The sequence below is a fragment of the Nelumbo nucifera genome, chromosome 3, assembly GCF_055504915.1.
Source record: "Nelumbo nucifera cultivar China Antique chromosome 3, China Antique-T2T, whole genome shotgun sequence".
Lineage (NCBI taxonomy): Eukaryota > Viridiplantae > Streptophyta > Magnoliopsida > Proteales > Nelumbonaceae > Nelumbo > Nelumbo nucifera.
Genome location: NC_142651.1, coordinates 53351475 through 53358665, shown reverse-complemented (window position 1 = coordinate 53358665; position 7191 = coordinate 53351475).

The window sequence follows — 7191 nt, the reverse complement described above, 5'->3', positions numbered from 1 at the left end:
CGAGGGTAGCTGGCCTCTCCTTCTTGCTATGGGAGGAGGCTTGGCTCTTGGCAGGATCCTGAGCCTGGGAGACCTCTCCCCGACGGGGAAGTCGCTCACTCCGGCGGGAAGGATTGGTCTGCTTTGTGGCCAGATGCCGAGGGGGAAGCGACGGCTGGGCCTAAGGCAGAGAGGGGAACTGTTACTAGTATTGGTACTGAGAGACCTGGTGCAACACTTTCTATTGGTAGAGTTGGAATTGTTGAAATTGTTGCATTTGATCATGCATGGCCCGCATGCATTGCATTAAGTCCTCCAACTGGTTCAGGCTGGCCGCTGGGGGCACAACCGAGGGTTCAGCAAAGGTTGCTCCAACTGTGGAAGGGAGTGGAGCGACCGCGGGTGCCACTGTAAGAGGCACGTTCAAACTGGGGACTCCGTCCATGGAGAGGGGGACGGTGAACTATCCAGTATAGACAGTAGGAAGCTAGGGCTGCTCCCCATAAGCGTTCTAGCTGGTGCCACGTCCAGCACTACTGGAAGAAGCCATGAATGCTGAGTTTTTTGGAAGAGAAACTATGAAAGCTTAGAGGAAGGCTTTTAGAAGTGTTTCCCACAGATGGCGGCAAATGATGCGGCACGATCTGGGCACTCCTAGCTGGCTACTGACTAGCTCCCTGTTGGCAATGAACGACACCTGAGAAGAGGAAGATGAAGGATCCCCGGGGGATTTGCCCGGTGGGAATACTCCGAAGCTTAAGTTAGAACGCTGGGGAGGAAGAAAAGAGCGTAAAAGGCTAAGAGTGTAGGTCGTGCTAGATCACTATGTCTCGAGATTAGCTTGTGAGCAAATAAGAGTCCAAGTTCAGATCTAATTTGAAAGAGAGAATTCTCCTCTTCGATAAAAGGGCTTTTATAGGGGTGTTCTTGTCAAATCGGGCGTAACCGCCTCTAGGCTCCTACCGCAGTCGTTACCTGCCAGGGCTGCATAGGTGATCGTTATAATGTACTACCTGCTTGGATGAGTGACATGTTTTAAAGGGACAGACACGCCACCATCTGTCGAAAGACGTGGGTGCAGACTGTCAAATGGGTAGGGACTGTGCCGTTAGTCGAGAGACGTGGTGCAGTCTGACGAGTACGGTCTTGTTAGATAGAAGCTTCCTAAGAGCGTCGCGTTGCTTAGTCGTGAATTACTTTGTAGTGAGCTACCCTCGCGCAGCAAACTACTTTGTAGCAAGCTCTTAGGAGTATTTCGAGGTGACCCTCATCAAGGTTGGTCTTTGGGGCAGTTCTTGCTGGAGTGAGTTGGTTTCCCTAGCTCGCGAGTTGAAATAGTCTTGGATTATTCCCTTTTTCTCGATAGCTCGGGGGACCTGGAGTTCGCGTTCCCTACAACGAGTTATGACATAGTGAGCTGCTCTACAGGCTCGTTACTTAGTAGGGGTTAGGCCATGACGTTGAGTTGTTGCTCGTGCTGAGTCAGATCTACGTGTCATCGTCTCAGTAGGTCGGGTCAAATCATCCTCTATCAGGTTGCTTATAAAAAAATGGGTCTTATATTGTTAAAAGTATTGGATAAAAATCTAATTATAGAATTTATTGGTGACAAAAAATACCTTAATTATAAGATTTAATTAGAAAGAATTGAATGATGTAATAAGTGAGAATTCAAATTACATCTTTTGATGCCACAATTAGAGATAGGTCAAATTCAAAAATAAAGTTATTTTAATGAAATTTCCATATCCTTATTCATACTTTTCATATATAATAATAATAATAATATAGTAGTATAATATAAATATGATGTGTACATGTCTTAGGGCTGTTAATTAAACAAATTAATGTCAGGTGTAAGGAGTTGATGGTTCGTGAGCGTAGAGATCACATTATTGAATACTAACATTTATCTAGAACGTCACGAATATGGTTTTCAAAATTGGACTTGGGAACTAGTTAAGTGATTGGTTCTGTTTTACCTAGAACCGTTATTTCCCCAAAAACAATTGATTTGGTCAGCAAATCATTAATCCAGGCATTCGAACCATTCAACGGTTTAGTGGATTTTTATTTTTCTAGTCTTTTTATTTTTTTCAGAATAAACTGTTTATTCAGTTTAAATGGTTGGATCGTCCACCCAAAAATCAGACCCCTGACCGATTTATTGTCTGATTCGATTTTAAAAACCTTGATCACGAACTCCCCTACTGATCACGAACTCCTGTAATGATTTTAATTAGTACCTTCCAAATATATATACATTCAAGGTAAAGAACTAGAACTATTCCATTGGTCCAGTAAAGCACTCTCCAGTCTCCACTACCAGTTAATTTAGCTGGAAATTTCCAGCTAAATTTTCTGCTGTTTTATGCATGGGTGAAGTAGGCATCTGGAAAAGGCATTATATTCGTATGGATATGGAACGTTACACTACAAGAATATCGTGCTCACTTATTATTGTAATTAGATATTGCTAAGGCACAACTAAATTACAATTGGAGGCGTTATGCATGGTGAAGAAAGCCAAGTAAAGGAAGAATTAGGGGTGATCATTTTAGTCCGGCCTGGCTCGGCCTCTACAAGTCCGGTTTGGAAATTCTGGGTTTGGGCCTGGGTTTTGTATTCAGGCCTGATTTAGGCTTGGGCCCACATCACTCTCATAAATTTTAGGGTTGGGTTTGGGTTTAATACTTCCAAGTCCGGTTCGGGGCCCAACCCGCATATATTTAAACTTACACATTTTGTGTATAATGTATACATATGTATACATGTTATTTTACATTATATTATATATTTTATATATAAATATTATAACATGACATATATAATTTATATTATATGTAATATTTTATATTATATAATATATAAAATAAGTTTATATGCATGTTATGTCATTTAATATATAGATATATAATGTTTTATATATGAGTGGTGATGATGCACAATCCGGCCGATCTTAGCTGTCAACGATCTTGCCTCTGAACTGAGTGGCAGGGGACCTGAAACGGAGGGGGTGAAGAAGCTCCGGGGAGAACCCGGCATAAGGGTTCCGAAGCTCAAGTTAGAGTCTTTCAAAGGCAAGATAAGCCAGATAGCGCAAAAGTTAGCATACCTTGTTCTTGGGGGGTAGGGAGCCTTTTATAACCACCTCACGCACTCACTTCCAGGCTTCCGTCAGATCGGGCATGATTATCTCTGAGCTCCTGCCAGTTCGGATGTCATTCCCTCTGGCCGGACAGAACCGCCACTGCTCCTTTTGTCGGAGCCGTCCCTGCGGCTAGTAACGACGGTGGCAAGTGGCGGTAACAGGAGGCCGTTTGAAGTGCGGCTATCAGGCATCAGATCCCAAATCAGTCAGGTGCGCCGCCCTTGGATACGGATGTCCTTGGTGTCAGGTACGTTTGGCCAGTCTGGTGTTTCGGAAGCGAAGTGCTAGAGTGGCGAGCGAGATGTCTTGAGTTCGGTTTGGGGAGTGTTCCGAGCTGCCATGGGCCAACTCGGGTCACGGCTTTGTGAGGTTTAGGACCCGAGATAGTTCGGGCTCCTTGCAGGGAGCTCGGGTTCTTAATAGGGAGCTCAGACTCCTAGTAGGGAGCTCGGACTCCCAGTAGGGAGCTCGGACTCCCAGTAGAGAATCCGGTCTGGCGGAGTTCGGGCTCAGTAGTGAGCTTGGACTTCGTTACTTTCGGTGCTCGTTTTGGGCGCCCTGCTGCCCTGAGTTGCTTGCTTTTGCCACGTGTCCGGTGATTCCGAGGTCGGGCCAAATTTCCCTTCATCAATTGCCCCCCACTCCCTGTCTTGGCGCGGGGAGTTCGTAAGGTAGCAGAAGGGTTTTGGTCCGCACTGAGGGCGCTCGCTTTAATTTGATTTTCAAAAAAGGGTGCGCGTTTGGGAGACGTGATGGTAGCCGTTCGGGAGTCGTGCTGCAGATGCTTTTATTGCGAGGAGACGTGCACTGACACCCTGTCAGTTTCGAGAAGATGCGTGCTGACGCCCCGTCCTCTGACAGGACGTGCGCGATGCCTCGTCAGTTTCGGAAAGACGTGCGCTGGTCAGCTTCGGAAGACGTGCGGTTTAGCGCGGCTGTGGGCCGTTGGATTGGCTTCGATCTGGGCCGTCGCTTTCCGGCCGCTGTGGATATAAATAGCGGGGGGAGGGGGGCCCAGTCCTTGCTATTGTACCTCTTGAGCTCGCGCCTAAGTTTCAGTTCGCGTCCAGGCTCTTCAGCTCGCGTCCCAGGTTCCTTGCTTGTTCGAGCTTTCGCGGTCTACTTCAGTCTTCTTCCCGGGTGAGTGCTCTTGGAATCCCGTTCCATTCCCTGATGTCTAGTTCGGAGGGTTCAGACAGTTCAAGCGGGTCTGATGCAGGTTCTACGAACCAATTTGCGTCCCCCGGTAGTTCAAGTGAGCCCGATGTAGGTCCTGAGGAAGAGGTTGATTCTACAGGCCGAGGTGCCTCGGGTAGGTCAGCGTCCACCTCCCGTTGTGGCCGGGCTTTAGATCAGTTCGGCCCTTCGACTATGACGCCTGAGGGACTTGAATCCCTCATAGACTACTACAACTTGCCTGGGGAGCACGCCTACTTCGTCCCTACGGGTAGCTTCCCTTGGGAACACGGTCGTGACGAGATTGTGATTTTCCGGGAGCAGCTCGCTGCGGGGCTGCGACTGCCTTTTCATCCTCTTCTCGTCGAGGTTCTAAACCACTTCGGTGTGACGGTCGGCCAGCTTCACCCGAACTCCATTGGGAATTTAGTGGGGACGATCTCCTTATTCTGTGACGAGAACTTTCCTTTGGATTTGGAGATTTTCTCCTCTATTTTAATGCTGAAAAAGCAAGCGGGTCCCCTTCCCGGGCGTAGGCGGGCATACTACTTGTCTCCTCGCCCAGGCTTCAAGCTCTTACACGGACTCCCTAATAAGGTCCCGGCATGGAAGCAGGACTATTTCGGGGTGCGAAGTGCGCTGGGGTGGCCGTTTCAGACCGGCTGGGGGATGGCCGCTCCCGACTCCAGCGTCACACTCGATAAAGAGACGGCGAAGGGCCTCTGGCAATGGGCGCGGCTTGGGCTGGAGTGTCAACGGTATCTGACGGAGGCCAAGCTTATTGCTGCTGGCCTGAGTTTGGGTAGGTTCTTCTCCTAGCGATCCTGTCTTGCTCTTCTTTTACTTGTTTTACTGATGCCGAACTCCTTTTCGCAGGTACGATGGACTCTCGAGCGACCCGAGGTGGGCACTTATTCCAAGGCATGAAGAGGAGGAAACGGGTGGCTAAGCGAGCTCGCGCCGAGCCACCCCAGGGTGTGGAGTCCGAGGTGCCGGACTACCCGGTGGAGGATCAGCCTATGGAGCTTGAAATGGTTCCTCCTCTGCAGGAGCCGGCGGAGGCTCCTTATGCCGAAACTACTCACACAGGGGCTCCCGCTTACTCCGAGTCTACCCATACGCAAGCTAGGCCGTCGGGCTCGGAGGCCCCGGGGGACTTCACGAGTGTGTTGTCGCCTATTCACGCTCTTCAACGGAGTAAGGAGGCCATGTTTCCCGAGGAAGTCGCGGCGTGGACCGAGCTCCCTCTGCACCAAGTGGCCTGCCGTGCCGTTACCCATGCCATGGTGGTAAGTGCTTCCTTCTTTAGAGTTCTTCGGCCTTTATTCTTCTATTTGTTCCTTTGATCCCTTGTTTCCCTTTGGTAGGTGAACTCTTCTATTCACGCCTTCGCGAACCAGGTGGAGAGGTGCTCGAGGCAGGCGCGAGCTGCCGAGGAGGCTGCTCGACTCGCGCGCTCTAGGCAGGCGAGGTCTCAGAGAGATGCTGAGGCCATGGGAGTGGTGGTGAAGCATATGGCGGAATTGAAGCTGGACCTGCAGCATCAGGTCGAGTATCTTCAGGAGGATATCAGGGAGAGGACTCAGATCTTCTCTCAAGGCATCGAAGATGCAAAGAAAAAAGCTGTCAGTGATTATATTGCTTCGCCGGAATACGTACCCCGAGCTCGATACCAGCGCCATATCCACTTCGCGCATTACTCAAGAGATGGCTAATGCTGCGGATGCCGAACCGGACTCCAAAGCGGAGGCAGGTCCTTCGGGTGTTGTCGAAGTGGCTTCTGATAATGATGAAGTAGCCCCTGACTTGTAAAAGATGAAGTGAAATGGCATTTTTTTTTTTGAATATACACCTTTATCTGAAATGAAATGGCTTTTTTGTTTAAGTGCTAGTTGTCCTGTCTTCGAGCTGCGTTTTTTAACGAACTGACCATTTCGGTCCTTTAGTTCGTTTTTTACCTCGGCTTCGAGGTACTTGCCTTGGTGGTTTATAGGTAGTATCTTCTTAAGTTGACGACGTTCCATGCTCGGGGTACTTGTTTTCCTTCTAGGGTTTCGAGCTCGTATGCCCCCCCACCGAGTGCTTTCTTTACTCTGTAGGGTCCTTCCCAGTTTGGTCCAAGTTTCCCTACACCGGGTTCGGGCACCATGACCTTACGGAGAACCAGGTCGCCGACGAGGAAGTTCCTCTTCTTTACTCGCGCGTTATAATACCGAGCTACCTTTTGCTGGTAGGCCGTAGTTCGGATGTGCACGAGGTCTCTTAATTCGTCCAGTAGGTCGAGGTTGGTGCGTAACTCACCCTCGTTTGTCTGTTCGTCATATGCTTCTAGTCGCAGCGTAGGTACTTCGATTTCTGCCGGGATCACCGCTTCGGTGCCGTAGGTGAGGTTAAAGGGGGTCTCTCCTGTGGTGGTTTTTTCCGTGGTTCAGTGAGCCCATAGAACACTTGGTAGTTCGTCTGCCCACAAACCTTTGGCTCAGTCTAATAGTGCTTTCAGTCCGCGGAGGATGGCTCTGTTCATTACTTCTGTTTGGCCATTTGCATGCGGGTGTGCGACCGACGTGAAGTTCTGACTAATTCCCATACTTTGGCACCATTCTTGGAACTTGATATCTTCGAACTGTTTGCCGTTGTTGGAGATCAGTACCCGAGGTAGCCCGAAGCGACATACAATGTTCTTCCAAAAGAAGTTCTGTATGTTTCGGGCTGTAACTATTGCCAGGGGTTCAGCTTCTATCCACTTTGTGAAGTAATCTACTGCCACCACTAGGAATTTTCTCCCGCCTGTCGCTGGTGGGAATGGCCCCAGGAGGTCGATGCCCCATTGGGCGAAGGGCCATGGACTGGTGAGGTATTTGAGGTCGGCAGCGGGCTGATGGTGG